We start from the raw sequence: 22703 nt of genomic DNA on the forward strand, positions 1-22703 counted from the left end.
AGGGCCCCGGCGACCTCACCATCCTGGCCTCCTCCGCCGCGCCAGTGAGAGCGATGCTGGAGCACCGCAGGTCGCCGTGCCTCTGCCCAACCTTCTCCTCCTCTCCTTCCTTCCTGTCTGTCTCTCCCTCTAATTTCTCTCTGTCTTGCCCAGGGAGCTGCCACGGTTCGGATCGGCATGGATGCACACCAGAACCGTTGCCATCTTCTTCCGAGAGCCTCCTCCGCGCCAAGTCCCAGCTGCACCAGGCCGCCATGGTGTCCTCTGCTTCCCCTGCAACGAGCAATAGTAGCTCGCTCGTCGTCCCGTTGACCGCGCCCCCTCCACCTCCTCGTTCGACTAAGCAAAGCCCAGCCGCGCCACATCCGCCAGCCCAAGCCAGTCTGCTGCACTAACTGGTCCAGGCCCAATGTGAGCATCTGCCCAGCCCCTTTACTGTGCACTATTGGCCAAGCCAGTTTCGGCCCATAGTAACTTTTTTTCTGCTGCTGCGAATTTGTCCAATTATCTAGAAACTGCATATTTATAGATTGGTCCCTCCTGTTCCTGCATAACATGTCTCACAAACCGTGCATCGGATTAAAATGTTTTAAACATGTAATGCTTAGAATTTCATCTAGTTTCATAATATGCTGCTTTCATCCATGTTAAAAATGTTTAACTTGTTGTTTGCTTTAATTTGCATAAATAACATGCTAAAATGATTTATTTCATAACTAAATAACCGTAGCTCTGAATTAAATAAACCATATATGTAAATTGTCTAGAAAAATGCATAGATTAACTTGGTAGACTTTATTTTCCTGTTTACAAATAATAAAATATGGTTTAGGGCAGAACAGTACCAAATTCGAAATATTCATATGGGGATTTTCCGGAATTGTTGTTTGTTGTTCCGGCCTCATTTAAACTTTCCTAGAAAGGTAGTTTTATTATGCTTCACCTCTTTCTATGTTTAACAACATTTAATATTGTTGTGTGCCTAAACGAGAGCGATCTAAATAACTCGAATGTGGTGTTTTGTCAATATGCAACCACTTAACTTGTTGTATTGTTTGTTGCACTTTGCCATGCCATGAATCATTAAACCGGACATGCATCATACTTGATTGTGCATCATGCCATGTTTATGTGATGGTTGTTTACCATGTTGTTTGCTTCTTTCCGGTCTCAATAGTTCTTGTTTCGTTGCGATCGTGAGGATTCGTTTGATGATACGTCTCCAATGTATCTACTTTTCCAAACACTTTTGCCCTTGTTTTGGACTCTAACTTGCATGATTTGAATGGAACTAACCCGGACTTATGTTGTTTTCAGCAGAACTGCCATAGTGTTATTTTTGTGCAGAAATAAAAGTTCTCAGAATGACCTGAAAATCCACGAAGACATGTTTGGGAATTAATGAAAAATACTGGCGAAAGAATTAGCATCAGGGGGCCCACACCCTGTCCAGGAGGGTGCAGGGCGCGCCCCCTGCCTTGTGGGCCCCCTAGGACTCCACCGACCACATCGTAGGCTTGTTGGACTATGATGTGTTGGATGAGATTTACCATGTAATCGAGTTAGTTTTGTTAGGGTTTGATCCCTAGTATCCATTATGTTCTAAGATTGATGTTGCTATGACTTTGCTATGCTTAATGCTTGTCACTAGGGCCCGAGTGCCATGATTTAAGATCTGAACCATCTTTTTCATGAATATGTGTGAGTTCTTGATCCTATCTTGCAAGTCAATAGTAACCTACTATGTGTTATGATCCAGCAACCCCGAAGTGACAAAAATCGGGACCACTCCCGGTGATGACCGTAGTTTGAGGAGTTCATGTATTCACTAAGTGTTAATGCTTTGGTCCGGTACTCTATTAAAAGGAGGCCTTAATATCCCTTAGTTTCCAATAGGACCCCGCTGCCACGAGAGGGTAGAACAAAAGATGTCATGCAAGTTCTTTTCCATAAGCATGTATGACTATGTTCGGAATACATGCCTAGATTACATTGATGAATTGGAGCTAGTTCTGTGTCACCCTATGGTATAACTATTGCATGAGGAATCGCATCCGACATAATTATCCATCATTGATCCATTGCCTATGTGCTTTTTCACATATTGATCTTTGCTTAGTTACTTTTCTGTTGCCACTGTTACGATTGCTACAAAACTACTAATGTTACTTTTGCCACTGTTACCGTTACTTCCATACTACTTTGCTACTAAATACTTTTCTACATATATTAAGTCTTTCAGGTGTGGTTGAATTGACAACTCAACTGCTAATACTTACGAATATTCTTTGGCTCCCCTTGTGTCGAATCAATAAATTTGGGTTGAATACTCTACCCTCGAAAATTATTGCGATCCCCTATACTTGTGGGTTATCATGACTATTTTCTGGCGCCATTGTCATGGAGCATAGCTCTATTCTTTGAGTCACTTGGAATTTATATCTGTTGATCACTATGAGGAACTTGAAAGATGAAAGAACCAAGATTTTTCCCTCAACTACTAGGGGAGGTAAGGAACTTCCATCTAGCTCTGCACTTGACTCACCTTCTGTTATGTGTAAATTTGCGACACCTACACCTGTTATTGATTCTGATATATTGCATGTTGTTGATGATGCCACTTCGGCTATGCATGATGCTTATGATGAAATTACTTCTTTGCTTGCTAATACCATGCCATTAGGTGAATTTATTGATGAACAACTTTCTAGGGTTAGAGAAAATGAAATTATTGAAACAGATGATATTGATCAAAGTGATGATGAAGATTCTTCGCCTAGATATGAACTGCCTGATGTGCCTGAAGGCTATGTTATGGATGAAGAAGCTGCTAGAGACCTTTTTGCCTGCAAAGATAGATATGATCTTAAGAAACTGTTAGCTAATCTGAAAGAAAAGTCTTCGAATGCTAGAATGAAATATGACCCTACTTTTTCTACTTCACCTATCTGTAATTCTGGTAAGGATTATGATTTCTCTGCTGATTCTGAGTTAATTACTTTGCTTGAATCTGATCCTTTTTATGGCTATTAATCTGAAACTATTGTGGCACATCTTACTAAATTGAATGATATAGCCACCCTATTCACTCATGAGGAACAAATTCGTTACTACTATATCCTTAAGTTATTTCCGTTCTCATTAAAGGGTGATGCTAAAACATGGTTTACTTATCTTGCTCCTGGTTGTGTGTGTAGTCCCCAGGATATGATTTATTACTTCTCTGCTAAATATTTCCCCGCTCATAAGAAACAAGCTGCCTTAAGGGAAATATACAATTTTGTGCAAATTGAAGAAGAGAGTCTCCCACAAGCTTGGGGGAGGCTACTCCGATTACTTAATGCTTTGCCTGATCATCCTCTCAAGAAAAATTAAATACTTGATATCTTTTATAATGGACTAACCGATGCTTCAAGAGACCACCTGGATAGTTGTGCTGGTTGTGTTTTTAGGAAAAGAACTATTGAGCAAGCTAAATTGCTATTGAATAATATATTGAGTAATGATAATGATTGGACACTTCCTGAACCAACTCCTAAGCCAACTCCGAAGAAAAGGGGTATTCTATTTCTCAGTCCTCAAAATATGCAAGAGGCAAAGAAATCGATGAAAGAAAAGGGTATTAAAGCTGAAGATGTTAAGAATTTACCACCTATTGAAGAAATAAATGGTCTTAATAACATAACAAAGGTATTAAAGGTAAATTCTCTCTATAGTTTTGATGAAGGTGATATTCCTTGTAATAAGTCTACTAGCCAATGCTTGGATGAGTTTGATAATTTTATTGTTAAAAAGGAAAACTTCAATGCTTATGTTGGTAGACAATTGAAACGAAGTGCTTATATGGTTGAACACTTGAGTGATTATATGTCTAGAGTTAAAGGTGACCTTAAACTTATTAGTAAACATGCTTCTATGTTTACCACTCAGGTAGAACAAGTGCTTAAAGCACAAGATGATTTGCTTAATGCATTAAATAATAAGAAAAATTATAATGCTGTTGGAGTTATGACTAGAGCGGGTAAAATGACTCAGGAACCTTTTTATCCTGAGGGCCACCCTAAGAGAGTTGAGCAAGATTCTCAGATAACTAATGTTGATGCACCTAATCCTTCTAAGAAGAAGAAAAAGAAAAATGATAGGACTTTGCATGCTTCTAGTGAACCTGTTGTTGACGCACCTGAGAATACCAATGATATTTCTAATTCTTATGCTGAAACACAATCAGGTAATGAACATGAACCTAGTGATAATGATGATGTTCATGTTGATGCTCAACCTAGGAAAAACAATGATGTAGAGATTGAACCTGTTGTTGATCTTGATAACCCACAATCAAAGAGCCAACATTATGATAAGAGAGACTTCGTTGCTAGGAAGCACGGTAAATAAAGAGAACCATGGGTTTAGAAACCCATGCCTTTTCCTCCTAAACCATCCAAGAAAAAGGATGATGAGGATTTTGAGCGCTTTGAAATGATTAGACCTTTCTTTTTGCGTATGCGTTTGACTGATATGCATAAAATGAAACCTTATGCTATATGAAAGATATTGTTACAAATAAAAGAAAGATACCGGAAGCTGAAATTTCCACCATGCTTGCCAATTATACTTTTAAAGGTGGACTACCAAAGAAACTAGGAGATCCCAGAGTACCAACTATACTATGCTCCATTAAAAGAAACTATGTTAAAACCGCTTTATTTGATCATGGAGCCAGTGTTAGTGTTATGCCTCTCTCTTTATATCGTAGACTTGATTTGAATAAGTTGACACATACTAAAATATCTTCGCAAATGGTCGATAAATCAACTGCTATACCTATCAGTATCTATGAGGATGTGCCTGTTGTGGTTGCAAACGTTACTGTTTTAACGGACTTTGTTATTCTTGATATTCTCGAGGACGATAGTATGTTGATTATCCTTGGTAGACCCTTTTTCAATACTTCAGGGGCTGTTATTGATTGCAACAAAGGAAATGTCACTTTTCATGTTAATGGTAATGAACATATGGTACACTTTCCGAGGAAACAACCTCAAGTCCACAGTATCAATTCTATTGGGAAAATTTCAATGATTACTATTGGAGGTTTTGAATTCCCTCTTCCTACCGTCAAGAAGAAATATGATATTCTTATTGTTGGGGACATGCATATCCCCGTTGAGGTAACCTAGTTTTATTTGAAAATTCTCCAGTTTCATGTTATTCGGAAAGAGTTTGTTAACAAGACTTGATCAACCTTGTTAGTGGATTCCTTTTGATGAGCACGAGATGGATGAAGTTAGGAAGCACAACTCTCTGTACCCTCCTTTTACTTTCTGTTATTTAGATTAAATAAAGAAAAATAATAATATTTTCTTGTCTGTTTTCTGAATTATCCTTGCAATAAAAATACCCTGAAAATAAAAGTTCTCCAGATGTCTTGAAAGTGAAATATGTTTTTTGTAGAATATTTAAGAATTTCTAGCACTGAGAAGACACTAGGGGGCCCACCATTTTCCATGAGGGCACAGGGCGCGCCCACCCCCTGGGCGCGCCCCCATGCCTCGTCAGCCCCACGTGGACCCCCTCCACTTACTCCAGCACCGACTCACTTCGTCTTCCTCCAGAAAAAAATCCTCTCATAGCTCAAACCCGTGTTCTAGCTCATCTTGCTAGCATTTTTGATCTCTTTTCTCAAAGCTCTATTCACAAAACAATTTTGGGGGATTGTTCTTCGGTATGTGACTCCTCCCATGTTCCAATTAGTTTTTGTCTAGTGATTTATTTATTACAAAATTTTTCTGCTAAGGTGACCCTTTTCTTGAGCTTGCATGTCAAATTTATATGGTCCAAAGTAGGTTTAATGCATGATATAGCCTCTAGGCACCTATGGGAGTAGTTGCTATCAATCTCGTTGAGTTTGATTCACTTTTATTTTGAGTCACTAAAAAATTTCAGAAATTTTTCAGAGAAAGGAAATGATGAATAGATTGTTGAGGGGCTCTTCGAGCCGAAGCTCGAAGGACAAGTAGAATGAGGAGAATAAAAAGCCCAAATACAATCTTCCTCGCACTGTGGAGGTTTGGCCATGCGAATGGCCTTGTGATGCGTTCTTGAGAGCCGCTGGAATTTACGACAACTTTTATTATTTGGCTGAGAATGCAGGCCTCACCGACTTCCTCCACGATAAGCGCAAACATTATCTCCTACGCACTAATATTTTCGTGCAAAATTTTTATTTCCATGCTAAGAAATCACCACCTTCAGTGGAGTTTCACTTATATGATGAGGTATAGGAGATGTCACTCCATGATTTTTGTCGGGTCTGCAAGACACCCTTTGTGGGCAGCTTCGAGGAACCTCATCGTAGTGATGTGGATGGATTTATTGATAGAATTGCTATAGGGGAAATGAGGAATGTTTCTGATGTAAGAATTACTAGTATACATTTTCCTATTCTACGTTACTTTGCGATATTTTCTAGTAGATGCTTAATTGGTCGCGGGAACAGTGGAAATCTTAGTGCTCCTGATCTTGTCATTTTGCGCCATGCTTTGTTTCGTGATACAACTTTCAGCTTAGGCGCTATTGTTACTAAACGATTAGGTCTGAACTGTACAAAGAGCCCCATCTTCGAAGGCATATTTGCTTCACGCCTTCGTAAACAATTTGAGATACCTATTAGGCATTATGAGGAAGAGGAAAAGTTGCTGCCCCCTATTTTTCTAGATTATAAGAGTATCGTAGCACATGTATTTATTGTTAAAAATAAGAAGAAGATGCTTAAGTATAATTTTATATTTGATAAAACTCATTGTGAGACTATTACCTTGCCTGCACCCTCTTTGTTTAACATACTTTCAGGCATGTACCTCATCTTACCCGAGGCCATTTATGCATACTGGAGGCAGCCACAAGTCCCAGAGCTTGAGCCTGAGCCACCACCTGACCCTTATCGACAGTTTGTTTATCAGTGGGATCCGGAGGAGATCGCCAACCAGTGGCACCCTGAGGACCCTCCTCAGTACACCAAAGAGAGTAGCTTCATTTTGTGGGCACCGGAGAGAGTAGCTTCGATCCGTGGGCATAGACCAAGCTTTGGGGACTACATATTTCTCACCGACATTACATTCATGTTCACACACTCATTCTAGTTGTCGATGCTCGTACTTTTTGTACCATCCCTAATTTTCAATTTGGAATGTTATACAATAGATCATCATTTCATATTGTATTTTATTGCATTTGGTTGATCCTAGAAATTTCACGCAACTCATATTTGAGTTTTCACAAATTTTGAAAATAGGATCATTTGATTTTATTTATTTTATCTTCAATTATTTCTGCTATAAAAATTATGAGAGTGGGAATAAAATGACTTTCCCAAAACATAGAAATATTGGGGATTTGATAAAAAAATCAAATAAGATTTTATTTTGGTTTATTTGCTATTTTATTTGAATTTAGGAAAAAATGCACGTTTTCAAAAACTCCTTTTAGGGCCAACAAAATTTTCATCCTGTTCTAAATATTTTATTTAGACGGTGAAAATTTGTTTTGCCATTTTTAGAATTTTATTTATTTTTCTTGAATTTTTTTTAGTCGCAGCGAAATGGTTTAAAAAAAAAGAGAGAGAGACCCCGCGCCCGACTGGGCCAAGGGCCGAGCCGAGCAGGCCGGCCCAGCCAGCCGCCGCCGCCTCTCGCCGGGTCGGGACAGGAGTCCCGACCAGCATCGCCGTCGCCCGAGTCCGGGGAGGACCCGCCTCCCGAGGCCGACGCCTCCCCCAAGTCGCCTCTTCCCCCCTAGTTTTCGTTTTTTTTGAAAACCCTAGTTTTCGTTTTTTTTAAATAGATTGGTTTTTCTCCGATTTATTTATTTAGTGAGCGTTCACTTGTCCGTTCATTTTAATGAACACGTTCATCATTTTTCTTTTTCTCGGATTAAATCCGTGATTTTTCTGATCGCGATTTCTGATGCGATGTTCGTTTTAGTTTAACTTTTCGCTCGTTTGTCGGAATCAGGCGATTCAAGTGCCTGGAGTTTCGTCTCGAAACCCTCTTTTGGTTGAACCAACTCAAACAAGTTTTTGCCTCAGTAAAAATTGCCCTAGTTTCAGATTAGTAAACAGAGCTTATTTCTTTTGTCGTTTGTCTTTCGTTGCTTCGTTCGATTTGATTCTTTTTGCCAACCGGAGTTCTTTAGTTGAATTTTCTGGTTAGATCTCTTATTTGAGTTTTACCTGTGCATTAGTTGAGTACTTATTGTATGCTTGTTTGTTTGTGATAGAGTACCCGGAGTGTGCCGCTTGCTACTTCGAATCGCTAGGTTTCACGGATCATCAGCAAGGCAAGTAACACTTTGATCATACTTCCTATTACCCAGTTTTACTGCATTAGATCAACCCTCACTCATTGCATTGTTTAGGATCAAATTAAATTGTGGGTTTGGGAAGTAGATGAGGTAGTACCTATTACCTATTATTATCAAACCTTTGGGAGTTACTTCTACGTTTCCTTCTTATGCCATGCTATGCTAGTAGACGTGGATTGGGTGAGTGAAATCCATGACAGATGCGAGTTTGTTAAATTAATGGTTTATCCAAGGTGGCAACTTAAATACACATCTGGGTGGATTAAGGCACCTGGGTATTCCAGCGATTTCCTGTTTTTCTTTGGACCGCCATCCAGGCTCAAAGGGATCATGAGATTATTCATGCTAGAAACTTCCGTGTGTAGCCACAAGCTACTATGGGCTCTAGCATAGTTGACTAAGTCATGCGAACTCTTACAGTGGTAGACTAGCAGATGTAGGGGATGTACGTTGGTACGGTCTACCCATCGTAAGGTGCTAGTGCTTCTGAAATACTATGTCTCGGTCATCCGTTTCTCAAACACCATGTAGTGCGAGAAATCCAACGGAGGAGATCGAGTCTTGTGGGGAAACGTGCGCAGACCTCTGTAGAGTGTATAAAGAAATCATGGTTAGCTGTGTCCCTGGTTATGGACATCTTGAGTATCTAGTACTTGGATTATCATGTGAATCTCATCATGTTACTCTAATTAATTTGTTGGTTCTTAATGTTGATGCTTAATTGGGATTGGGAATGCTGTCAACCATTCTCAGTGTTTAACAACTACCATGATAGTTAAATAAAATTTATTCCTTTGCAGTAGGGAAAAATTGGCTTTACGTAAAACTATAACCATAGAGCTTTCCACCAGCCAAATAAGCATGTAGTATAGCCTTATTTTGTTCATTACTCTCTATGTGTTACATTGCCAGCATATTCCATGTGCTGACCCGTTTCGGGCTGCAACGTTAATGTTGCAGACTTTTCAGACGACGAGAAAGGTGCCTTTAGGTCGTGGTTCTATACTCAGTGATGCCGTTGGAGTTGATGGACTCACTTATCTTCCAAGCCTTCCGCTGTTATCATTTATAGATGGCCTTAAGCCATTATTATTGTAATAAGTTCTCTTTTGAGACATCGATGTAATAAGTGTGTGATTGCTACTCTGTTATAAATCCTTCAAGTACTGTGTGGTGTCAGCATTACTGATCTAGGGATGACACCTGAGCACAGAGATTGGACCGTATGAGGTCTGGTCGCTACAAGATGGTATGAGAGCACACGTTGACTATAGGACACGACCACTAAGCTAAAGCCCTAGATCACTACTCACTCTTCTCATTCTAACCTCTCATCTTTTCTACTCTTTTAGGATGGCGGATGCAAGGAACGAGTTCATGCAACCGGATGAAGATACACCCTTTGGACATCATTTGAAGGAAGTCACAAGATACCTGAACATAGGAGTACCAAGCTTCACCGGAACCTACAACGCCAAATTACCTGAAGAAGAGCGCTGGATGATTAAAGTTCAAGTTCCAGGAAGGACGTTCATGCCAGTCACAGAGCCCATAGATTTTTCCTTTGATGCACCAACCTGGAGTCTAGGAAAGAGCATGGCAGCTCACATCGCCATGGGACGCATTGGAGAAGTTTACCACAATGATCTCAAGGATACTATCTACCAGATTTGTGGGTGCCGAGATGAGCAATGGGAGATGATCAGCACCAGGAAGGATAGATCAATCGCAACTTCCCTCCAGGAGTTAAACCAGCACTTCCAGCCCGGAAGACTACATCATCATCGATGACACCGACTCGGATCCAGATGATAGCGATGATGACTATGTTGATGAAGCTGGAGCAGATATCATGGAGTTTGCAACCGAAGAATATTTCTAGTAGACCACCCCAACAGTAGTAGTAGTCCACCATATAAATATAGTAGTCCGAGCACTTTTGCGATAGTTAGATCGATTGTATGCCCTTGTTTGATTGAATGAAGTGAATTGTTTGCTTTTTCCTCTTATGCATATGGGTAGTGTTTTCTCTCTAGAACCCTTCTATTCTTAATTTCATCTTTTCTAAACCCTCAGTTGCCTCCAAGACGTGACCTCGGATTTACCTTCCCACCGGAACTCACCCAGTTGATCCAGCAACAGAACACATTGATGCAGTTGTTAGTCCAGAATCAGAACCAGGGGAACAACAACAACAACCCACCACCACCACCACCACCTATTGATCACTTAGCCCATTTTCTTAGGCTGAATCCGCCGGTGTTTTCCAGTAGCACCGAGCCGATAGTAGCAGATGATTGGCTCCGCAAACAGCAAGGGAGTTGACCACGGCAGGATGCACAGATGCGGAGAAGGTGAAGTTTGCCACACATCAGCTTGAAGGACCCGCAACATCATGGTGGAAAAATTTCACAGCCACCTTCCCTGTCGACACTGTCACATGGGACCAGTTCCAGCAGGCTTTCCGTACTGCCCATGTTTCAGCAGGAGCTATAGCCCTAAAGAAGCGAGAGTTCCACAATTTGCGCCAAGGAGGAAGGACAGTTGGCCAGTATGTGGAGGACTTTAGTAAGCTAGCACGTTATGCCCCAGATGACATAGCTACGGATGCAGCTAAGCAGGAGAATTTTCTAGAAGGACTGAATGATGAGTTGAGCAACAGTTGATGGTAGCAACCTTCAACAACTACCAGGAGTTGGTAGATCGTGCTCTCATGATTGAAGGGAAGCAACAACAAATTGAGAGCCGCAAGAGGAAGTATGGACAAGGGAAGTAGAATTCTGGAGCTCAGCAGAAGCCACGATTTACGCCTAGGACGGGAGGACATTTTCATCATACCCATGGAGGAGGTAGCTCGCACAATCACAATGGCACTAAGAATGTTATTGGGAATGGAGGAAGTAACAGCCAGAATCGCACCAACCCATCAACCCCAGCCAAGAGAGACCTGAGCCAAGTCAGTTGCTTTAAGTGCCAGAAGACCGGACATTATGCCAATGAATGTCCTGAAGCCCAAAATAGAAATGGCAATGGAAGCTCTGGGAAGAAGCCGAACCCTTTCAATAGGGGACAGGTGAACCACGTAAATGTGGAGGAGGTTGAAGCCCAGCCCGATGCAGTAATAGTTAAGTTTTTGGTTAAGTCATTTACTGCACTCGTTCTTTTTGATACTGGTGCATCGCATTCATACATATCAAGGGGATTTGTGGATAAGTACAAACTGCCAACCCAAGCCCTTAGGTCACCCATGTTAGTAACCTCGCCTGGAGTAGAGTATATGACTAGTCTATGGTGTGATCGGTTAACATTAATGATTGGTAACTACGTATTTCCCTCAGACCTAATAGTTTTGGAATCTCAAGGATTGGATGTGATTTTAGGCATGGATTGGTTATCAAAGTATGAAGGGAACATTGAATGTGCCAGTAAGTCAATTTTGCTTACCACCCTAGAAGGGAGAAGGATCAAGTATGTATCCCGGCATGTGTCGAAAAGGACTCAAGTAAATTGCTTAACAGGAGTTGTGCAGGAGGAAGTACCAGTAGTGAAGGATTTCCCTGATGTATTTCCAGAAGAGTTGCCAGGCATGCCACCGGATAGAGATATTGAGTTTTTGATTGAGATTATGCCAGGCACAGGGCCAATATCTAAGAGACCATACAGGATGCCCGCAAAGGATTTGGTGGAGATTAAGAAGCATATTAAGGAGTTACTGGATAAAGGTTATATTCGCCCAAGTTCTTCGCCTTGGGGATCGCTAGTACTTCTAGTGGAGAAGAAGGATGGATCGTTAAGGATGGTCGTTGATTATCGAGGATTGAATGAAGTAACCATCAAGAACAAGTACCCACTACCGATGTTCAATGATCTGTTTGATTGATTGCAAGGAGCTAAAGTATTTTCCAAGATCAATCTGCGATCAGGATACCATCAGTTGAAGATTCGAGAACAGGATATACCTAAGACGGCTTTTACCACCAGGTATGGGTTGTACGAGTATACCGTTATGTCATTTGTCCTGACTAACGCCCCAGCATATTTTATGAATCTCATGAACGAAGTGTTTATGGAGTTTTTGGATAAGTTCGTCGTAGTGTTCATTGATGATATCCTAGTCTACTCGAAGGATGAAGAGGATCATAAGGAGCATTTTGTTTGGTACTTGGTAAGCTCAGAGAACATCAGTTATATGCCAAGTTTACCAAATGTGAGTTTTGGTTGAAGGAAGTTGGATTCCTCGGACACGTCATATCCGGAGAAGGTATAGCAGTGGATCCCACCAAGGTTGACACTGTGACAAATTGGGAAGCACCAACAACAGTTGGAGATATCCGGAGTTTTCTTGGACTTGCAGGATACTACCAGAGGTTCATTGAATTTTTTTCGAAGATTGCGAAACCTATGACGGAGTTGCTGAAGAAGGATACCAAGTTCATATGGACTGAGGAATGTGATGCTAGTTTCTAGGAGTTGAAGAGACGCTTGGTTACATCACCAATGTTGATTTTGCCAGATCAGACCAAGGATTATGAGTTGTATTGCGACGCTTCACGTCGAGGACTTGGAGCAGTGCTTATGCAGGAAGGAAGAGTTGTCTCATATGCCTCACGACAGCTCAAACCTCATGAGTTGAATTATGCTACGCATGATTTGGAGTTAGTAGTCGTAGTGCTTGCATTGAAGACTTGGAGACATTTTCTCATTGGAAACCATTGCGAGGTGTACACAAATCACAAGAGTTTGAAGTATATTTTCACGCAGAAGGAGTTGAATCTCAGACAAAGGAGTTGGTTGGAGCTCATCAAGGATTATGATATGAGACTGCATTATCACCCTGGAAAGGCTAACGTAGTAGCTAACGCATTGAGCTGTAAAAGCCATGTCAACACCTTAATGACAGGAGATTTACCAAGAGAGTTAGCCGAAAATCTTCCTGAGCTATGTTTGGAAATAGTTCTGAGAGGCCATGTAGCAGCATTGGAGGTTCAGTCTACATTGATGGATAAGATCAGAGAGGTCCAGAAGACTGACAAGGAGATTGCCTCTATTAAGGAGAAAATGAGCAAAGGAAAAGCTAAAGGATTTCCTGAGGATGAGCAGGATACCTTATGGTTTGAAGACCGTGTTTATGTGCCTAATGATTCGGAGATCAGGAAGTTAATTCTACAAGAGGCCCATGATTCACCATATTCGATTCACCCAGGAAATACCAAGATGTATTTGGATTTGAAGGATATTTTCTGGTGGACTTAAATGAAGAAGGATATTGCGGAGTATGTAGCAGTTTGTGATGTATGCCAGAGAGTAAAGGCGGAACACCAGAAGCCAGCAGGATTACTACAGCCATTGCCGATACCCAAATGGAAGTGGGACAAGTTAGGCATGGATTTTATCACCGGATTACCCAGAACTCGGTGAGTCTATGACTCGATATGGGTTGTAGTCAACCGTTTGACAAAGGTAGCTCTTTTCATTCAAGTGAAGATTACCTATACTAGTGCTAAGTTAGCAAAGATATACATGACCAGGATCGTATGTCTACATGGAGTTCCAAGGAGCATTGTATCAGATAGAGGAAACCAGTTTACCTCAAAGTTCTGGCATCAGTTGCATGAAACTTTGGGTACGAGGCTAGAGTTCAGTACAGCTTTCCATCCACAGACAGATGGACAGATCGAGAGAGTCAATCAGATTTTGGAGGATATGCTGAGAGCTTGTGTGCTAGATTACGGATCTAGCGGGGACAAGAATTTTCCATACGCGGAGTTCTCCTATAACAACAGTTATCAATCCAATTTGAAGATGGCCCCTTTTGAAGCCTTGTACAGAAGGAGGTGCAGGACCCCATTGTCGTGGGATGAAGTTGGAGACCGCCAGTTGTTTGGACCGGATCTGATTAAGGAGTCTGAACAGAAAGTAAAGTTGATTCGCGATAGGCTCAAGGTAGCTCAATCCAGGCAGAAGAGCTATGCAGACTCAAAATGCAAGGAGACAGTTTACGAAGTCGGAGACCGAGTTTACCTTCGAGTATCTCCCCTTCAAGGAGTTAAGCGCTTTGGAGTTAAGAGAAAGTTAGCGCCACGTTTTGTAGGACCATACAAAGTTTTGGAGCGTGTGGGAGAAGTAGCCTACAAGTTGCAATTGCCCGAAGGATTGTCAGGAGTTCACGATGTATTCCACGTTTCCCAGTTGAAGAAGTGCCACACAGAGATGGCTGATATACCGCTAAGAGACACAGTGCCGCTGGAAGCGATTCAGTTGGACAGTGATTTGACCTATGAGGAGAACCAGTCAAGATTCTTGAGTATGCCAGCCGAGTCACCCGCAGCAAGGTTATCATGTTTTGCAAAGTTTAGTGGAGCCACCACACAGAAGATGAAGCCACCTGGGAACAAGAGGAAGATCTGTTGAACGACCACCCTCACCTATTTTCTAGCCAACCCGAATCTCGAGGGTGAGAATCATCTTAAGGGGGGTAGGTTTGTAAAATCCCAAATTGTCAATTTGGAATGTTATACAATAGATCATCATTGCATATCGTATTTTATTCCATTTGGTTGATCCTAGAAATTTCATGCAACTCAAAGACCCTCGGAGAGAGTTGGCGATTTCGTTATTTTCATATTTGAGTTTTCTCAAATTTTGAAAATAGGATCATTTGATTTTATTTATTTTATCTTCAATTATTTATGCTATAAAAATTATGAGAGTGGGAATAAAATGACTTTCCCAAAATATAGAAATATTGGGGATTTAATAAAAAAATCAAATAAGATTTTATTTTGGTTTATTTTCTATTTTATTTGAATTTAGGAAAAATTGCACGATTTCAAAAGTTGCATTTAGGGCCAAGAAAATGTTCATCCCGTTCTAAATATTTTATGTAGACGGGGAAAATTTGTTTTGGCATTTTTAGAGTTTTATTTATTTTTCGAGAATTTTTTTTCGTCGCAGCGGAATTGTTTTTTTAAGAGAGAGAGAGACCCCGCGCCCGCCTGGGCCAAGGGCCCAGCCAGCCGCCGCCGCCTCTCGCCGGGTCGGGTCAGGGGTCCCGACCAGCACCGCCGTCGCCCGAGTCCGGGGAGGACCCGCCTCCCGAGGCCGACCCCTCCCCCAAGTCGCCTCTCCCCCCCTTTATAACCCCGCCGCCCCCCCTGCAGCCCACACCCGCCGCCGCCGCCCCATGCCTCCAGTGCCGCCGCCCTGCACCACCCGCCGCCGCCGGAACCTTGCCGGAGCCTCGCCGGAGCCCCGAGCCGAGGTAGTCGCCGCCCTGGTTTTTAAGAAAAAGTTGTTTCGTTTTTTTTTGAAAACCCTAGTTTTCGTTTTTTTAAATAGATCGGGTTTTCTCCGGTTTATTTATTTAGTGAGCGTTCGCTCGTCCGTTCATTTTAACGAACACGTTCATCGTTTAGTTCCTGTTAACGAACGTTCGTTCGTTAACCTGTTCATCGTTTTTCTTTTTCTCGGATTAAATCCGCGATTTTTCTGATCGTGATTTCTGATCCGAAGTTCGTTTTAGTTTAACTTTTCGCTCGTTTGTCGGAATCAGGCGATTCAAGCGCCCGGAGTTTCGTCTCGAAACCCTCTTTCCGTTTAACCAACTCCAACAAGTTTTTGCCTCAGTAAAAATTGCCCTAGTTCCAGATTTGTAAACGGAGTTTATTTCTTTTGTCGTTTGTCTTTCATTGCTTCGTTCGATTTGATTCTTTTTGCCAACCAGAGTTCTTAAGTTGAAATTTCTGGTTAGATCTCTTATTCGAGTTTTACCTGTGCATTAGTTGAGTACTTATTGTATGCTTGTTTGTTTGTGATAGAGTACGCGGAGTGCGCCGCTTGCTACTTCGAATCGCTAGGTTTCACGGATCATCAGCAAGGCAAGTAACACTTTGATCATACTTCCTATTACCCAGTTTTACTGCATTAGATCAACCCTCACACATTGCATTGTTTAGGATCAAATTAAATTGTGGGTTTGGGAAGTAGATGAGGTAGTACCTATTACCTGTTACTATAAAACCTTTGGGAGTTACTTCTATGTTTGCTTCTTATGCGATGCTATGCTAGTAGACGTGGATTGGGTGAGTGAAATCCATGACAGATGTGAGTTTGTTAAATTAATGTTTATCTAAGGTGGCAACATAAATACACATCTGGGTGGATTGAGGCACCTGGGTATTCCAGCGATTGCCTATTTTTCTTCGGACCACCACCCATGCTCAAAGGGATCATGAGATTATTCATGCTAGAAACTTCCGTGTGCAGCCACAAGCTACTATGGGCTCTTGCATAGTTGATGAAGTCGTGCGAGCTCTTACAGTGGTAGACTAGCAGATGTAGGGGATGTAGGTTGGTACGGTCTACCCATCGTAAGGTGCTAGCGCTTCTGAAATACTATGTCTCGGTCATCCGTTTCTCAAACACCATGTAGTGCGAGAAATCCAACGCAGAAGATCGAGTCTTGTGGGGAAAAGTGCGCAAACCTCTGCAGAGTGTATAAACTAATCATGGTTAGCCGTGTCCCCGGTTATGGACATCTTGAGTATCTGGTACTTGGATTATCATGTGAATCTCATCATGTTACTCTAATTAATTTGTTGGTTCTTAATGTTGATGCTTAATTGGGATTGGGAATGCTGTTAACCATTCTCAATGTTTAACAACTACCATGATAGTTAAATAAAATTTATTCATTTGCAGTAGGGAAAAATTGGCTTTACGCAAAACTGTAACCATAGAGCTTTCCACCAGCCAAATATGCATGTAGTATAGCCTTATTTTGTTCATTACTCTCTATGTGTTACATTGCCAGCATATTCCATGTGCTGACCCGTTTCGGGCTGCAATGTTAATGTTGCAGACTTTTCAGACGACGAGTAAGGTGCCTTTAGGTCGTGGTTCTATACTTAGTGATGCCGTTGGAATTGATGGACTCACTTATCTTCCAATCCTTCCGTTGTTATCGTTTATAGATGGCCTTAAGCCATTATTATTGTAATAAGTTCTCTTTTGATACATCGATGTAATAAGTGTGTGATTGCTACTCTATTATAAATCCTTCAAGTACTGTGTGGTGTCAGCATTACTGATCCAGAGATGACACCTGAGCACAAAGATTGGACCGTTTGAGGTCTGGTCGCTTCACTTTTTCATTGTACTATCCATGCTAGTTTATTTTATTTTCTAAGCCTTCTTCTTGTGTGTTTGAAAAACCTTAAGAAAAACCAAAAAAATTAGTTGTAGCTTTTAGCTAGTTTATTTTCCATGCCTGTAGTAGTAGTAATTACAAGAAAACCCAAAAGGATTTCTCGTTCTTCTTTTGCTTGTTGGGAACTTTCCCGTCTAAATAGTTTTATTTCTTTTATAATTCTTTGGGGGTCGAGAGGAGAAGACCATGATGAAAATGTTGAGTGGCTCTCATATGCATTATTGTTGATTTAACCAAGAGCCCATATTACCTTGTATTCTCCCTTGTAAAAAATGCTTGCAGATTCCAGCTTAGTCCAAAGCACGTGCACTATTATTATTATCCACACCATTCGGTTGTGTGAGTGAAAGGCAATAATGACGATATATGATGGACTGAGTGAGATGAGAGAAGCTGGTGTGAACTCAACCTATCTTGTTTTTGTAAATATGATTAGTTCATCATTCCGGATTCAGCCTATTATGAATGAAACATGTTTGCAATGACAATTAGACATTATAGTTTCCCATGCCATGCTTAATTAGCTAGGAGTTTATAATGGTTTACCTTGCGTGCCAACATGCTATTAAAATGGTTTGATGTGGTATGATAGTGCGGTATCCTCCTTTTAATGATTCAAGTGGCTTGACTTGGGACATGTTCACGCATGTACTTGATGAAGGAAATATTCCCTAGAGGAAATAATAAAGTTATTATTTATTTCCTTATATCATGATAAATGTTTATTATTCATCCTAGAATTGTATTAACCGGAAACATAATACATGTGTGAATACATAGACAAACAGAGTGTCACTAGTATGCCTCTAACTTGACTAGCTCGTTGATCGAAGATGGTTATGTTTCCTAACCATATACATGAGTTGTCATTTGATTAATAGGATCACATCATTAGGAGAATGATGTGATTGACTTGACCCATTCCGTTAGCTTAGCACTTGATCGTTTAGTTTGTTGCTATTGCTTTCTTCATGACTTATACATGTTCCTATGACTATGAGATTATGCAACTCCCGTTTACCGGAGGAACACTTTGTGTGCTACCAAACATCAGAACGTAACTGGGTGATTATAAATCTGCTCTACAGGTGTCTCCAAAGGTACTTGTTGGGTTGGCGTATTTCAAGATTAGGATTTGTCACTCCGATTGTCGGAGAGGTATCTCTGGGCCCTCTCGGTAATGCACATCACTTAAGCCTTGCAAGCATTGCAACTAATGAGTTAGTTGCGGGATGATGTATTACGAAACGAGTAAAGAGACCTGCCGGTAACGAGATTGAACTAGGTATTGAGATACCGACGATCAAATCTCGGGCAAGTAACATACCGATGACAAAGGGAACACCGTATGTTGTTATGCGGTCTGACCGATAAAGATCTTCGTAGAATATGTGGGAGCCAATATGAGCATCCAGGTTCTGCTATTGGTTATTGACCGGAGACATGTCTCGGTCATGTCTACATAGTTCTCGAACACGTAGGGTCCGCACGCTTAACGTTTCGATGCCGGTTATATTATGAGTTTTTGAGTTTTGATGTACTGAAGGTTGTTCGGAGTCCCGGATGTGATCACAGACATGACGAGGAGTCTCGAAATGGTCGAGACATGAAGATTGATATATTGGACGACTATATTCGGACACCGGAATGGTTCCGAGGGTTATCGGATATATACTGAAGTATCGGGGGGTTACCGGAACCCCCCGGGGGTTATTGGGCCTCATGGGCCCAAAGTGGTGGAAGAGGAGAGGCAGCAGGAGGTGGCGCGCGGCCCCCCTTGCCCCAATCCGAATTGGGAAAGGGAAGGGGGCGCAGCCCCTCTTCTCCTTCCTTCTCTCCACCTCCTCCTCCCCCCTTCTCCTAGTTGGAATAGGAAAGGGGGGCAAAACCTACTTGGAATAGGATTGCCCCCCCTTGGGCGCACCTCCTGCTCTTGGCCGGCCCCTCCTCCTCCTCCACTCCTTTATATACGTGGCCAGGAGGCACCCCATAGACACAACAATTGATCTCTTGATCTCTTAGCCGTGTGCAGTGCCCCCTTCCACCATAATCCACCTCGATCATATCGTAGCGGTGCTTTGGCGAAGCCCTGCGTCGGTAGAACATCATCATTGTCACCACGCCGTCGTGCTGACGGAACTCTCTCGTGAAGCTCTGCTGGATCAGAGTTCGCGGGACATCATCGAGCTGAACATGTGCTGAACTCGGAGGTGCCATGCGTTCAGTACTTGGATTGGTCGGATCGTGAAGACGTACGACTACACCAACCGTGTTGTGTCCTAACGCTTCCGCTTTTGGTCTACGAGGGTACGTAGACAACACTCTCCCCTCTCGTTGCTATGCATCACCATGATCTTGCGTGTACGTAGGAATTTTTTTTGAAATTACTACGTTCCCCAACACTTGAAATAAAATCAACATAGCCTCCATGATATTTATGTTCATGGTGATTTATATCCTACTTATGCGTGCACTCATTATTGATTAATATTAATGCATGTTCATGACTGTTGTCACTCTCTAGTTGGTCGCTTCCTAGTCTCTTTCTAGCCTTCACTTGTACTAAGAGGGAATACTACTTGTGCATCCACTTCCATTAACCCCAAAGTTATTCCATATGAGTCCACCATACCTTCCTATATGCGGTATTTAGATTAAATTTGTATGTGCCAAACTCTAAACCTTCAAATGAAATTTCGTTTTGTATGCTCGAATAGCTCATGTATCAACTAGGACTGTCTATATCTTCTATGCTAGGTGGGTTATTCTCACGATGAGTGGACTCCGCTCATCATTCACGAGAAAATGGCCGGTAACCGAGATGCCCAGTCCCATGCTTAAATCAAATCAAAATAATTGCAAACAAAACTCCCCCAGGATTGTTGTTAGTTGGACGGCACCCGTTTGTTTCGGACAAGCCATGGATTGATGTTTGTTGGTGGTGGGGGAGTATAAACTTTATCATTCTGTTTGGGAACCACCTATAATGTGTGTAGCATGGAAGATACCGAGATCGCTTGGATGTTATGTTCATAATGAAAGTATGCCACTCAAAATATTATTTATCTCTGTTTCAAAACTCGGGCTTTGGCACCTCTACAAATCCCTGCTTCCCTCTGCAAAGGGACTATCTACTTACTTTTATGTTGAGTCATCATTGAGGGAGTCCTGGATTAGGGGGTGTTCGAGTAGCCGGACTATACCTTTGGCCGGACTCCTCGACTATGAAGATACAAGGTTGAAGACTTCGTCCCGTGTCCGGATGGGACTTTCCTTGGCGTGGAAGGCAAGCTTGGAGATGCGGATATTCAAGATCTCCTACCATTGTAACCGACTCTGTGTAACCCTAACCCTATCCGGTGTCTCTATAAACCGGAGGGTTGTAGTCCGTAGGCAATCAACTCCATACACAACAATCATACCATAGGCTAGCTTCTAGGGTTTAGCCTCCTTGATCTCGTGGTAGATCTACTCTTGTCCTACCCATATCATCAATATTAATCAAGCAGGAGTAGGGTATTACCTCCATCGAGAGGGCCCGAACCTGGGTAAAACAAAGTGTCCCCTGTCTCCTGTTACCATCCGACCTAGACGCACAGTTTGGGACCCCCTACCCGAGATCTGCCGGTTTTGACACCGACATTGGTGCTTTCATTGAGAGTTCCTCTGTGCCGTCACAATCACGAAGGATGCCTCGTCCCGTCTTTAAAGACGGTGCCGTTGCTAACGGAGCCTGGGCTGTTGGCCAGACCCTCTGGCTAGGTGGTTTCCTCATGACCACCTGTTCGGCTGTTGCGTCGACGGTGACCTCTCGGGTCATCAAAAGCAACCTACACGTCAGCTCGGAGCTCGTCGAGCAGCTAGATCCAATGGAGCTCTCTTCCGTAAATGAGCTCTTGGATCGCATCGCCGCCCTCGGGGTCGCTACGGATTACGACCAGGTTGGGCTTAAACCCGATCTAAGAGAAATTAACTCTCCCCAAGTCACCCACCATGTTGCCGTGGTAGAGGCGCAGTGCGGCGACCCTTCATCTATTTTAAGGACTAGCTACGTCCGAATTCCCGACTCCTCCAAGACGGATACCCGCGGAGGGGAGGATGTCACTCAAGACCTGGGCCTAGGATCAGGCAACGTGCTAGATTCGTTGGACAACATCCAAGAATCCAAACTTCAGAGTTCGGAAACTCTTCGGCCTCCGAATCTTGGATTTGGTGAGGTTTCAGATTCAACGACACCCGCCCACCCGGACATAAGCGATCTCTCCCAAATCAGGCAGAGGCCCGAGGAAACAGTACATCATTACTAGGCCAGATTCCTCCTGGTTATGAACAGGATAAAGGATTGCCGCGAGGAAGACGCAATCACAATTTTTTGCAGTAATTGCACGGACGAGGGAATCCTTCGCCGTAAGTCGTCGTGATATTACACGCTTCGCTGACTTGGCGTCCATGGTACAAAAATACTGTGCGATGGAAAGCGCCTGGAAAACCGAAATAAAATTTTGGGATAATCCGGCCTTTGAATAGTAACCCCGTCCGAACTAAAAGGGTGCATCATCATAGGACACCCGGGATAAACACCAAAAAGCCAAAACCCTCTACAGGGCATGGAACTGTACTGGAAAAGTGGCTTGATGGACCCTGTAGAATTCATAGTACAGAGGATGCCACACCAACTCACAGCCTTAGAGCATGTTGGATACTCCGGCAGGTGGCCAAAATTGGCGAGGATCTCTTAATTCTGGAGACCGCAGAAAACCATCCCGAGAACACCAGTACCGTTCTCACGGTCTTCGAGACTTTCGCATCAAACAATAGGCAAAAAAGAACACTCCGCAGCCTCGCAAAGTCTATCAAGTTGCAACAATAAATTCATGGAGCGACACTGCCATTACCTTCAACGCAAGTGATGAACCTAGATTCTGAACAGCCTGAGCACCAGCCGCATTGGTCCTCAGTCCCATAGTGGACGGCTTTCGCCTCACCAAGGTGCTCATGGATGGAGGCAGCGGATTGAACCTCATTTACGAGGAAACCCTTCAAAAAATGGAAATAGACTAGAACCGCGTCGAGCGAAGCAGCACAACCTTTAGAAGAATAATCCCCAGTCGGGAAGTGCGCTGCACAGGAAAAATCA

The sequence above is a fragment of the Triticum urartu genome, chromosome 6, assembly GCF_003073215.2.
Source record: "Triticum urartu cultivar G1812 chromosome 6, Tu2.1, whole genome shotgun sequence".
Taxonomy (NCBI): Eukaryota; Viridiplantae; Streptophyta; class Magnoliopsida; order Poales; family Poaceae; genus Triticum; species Triticum urartu.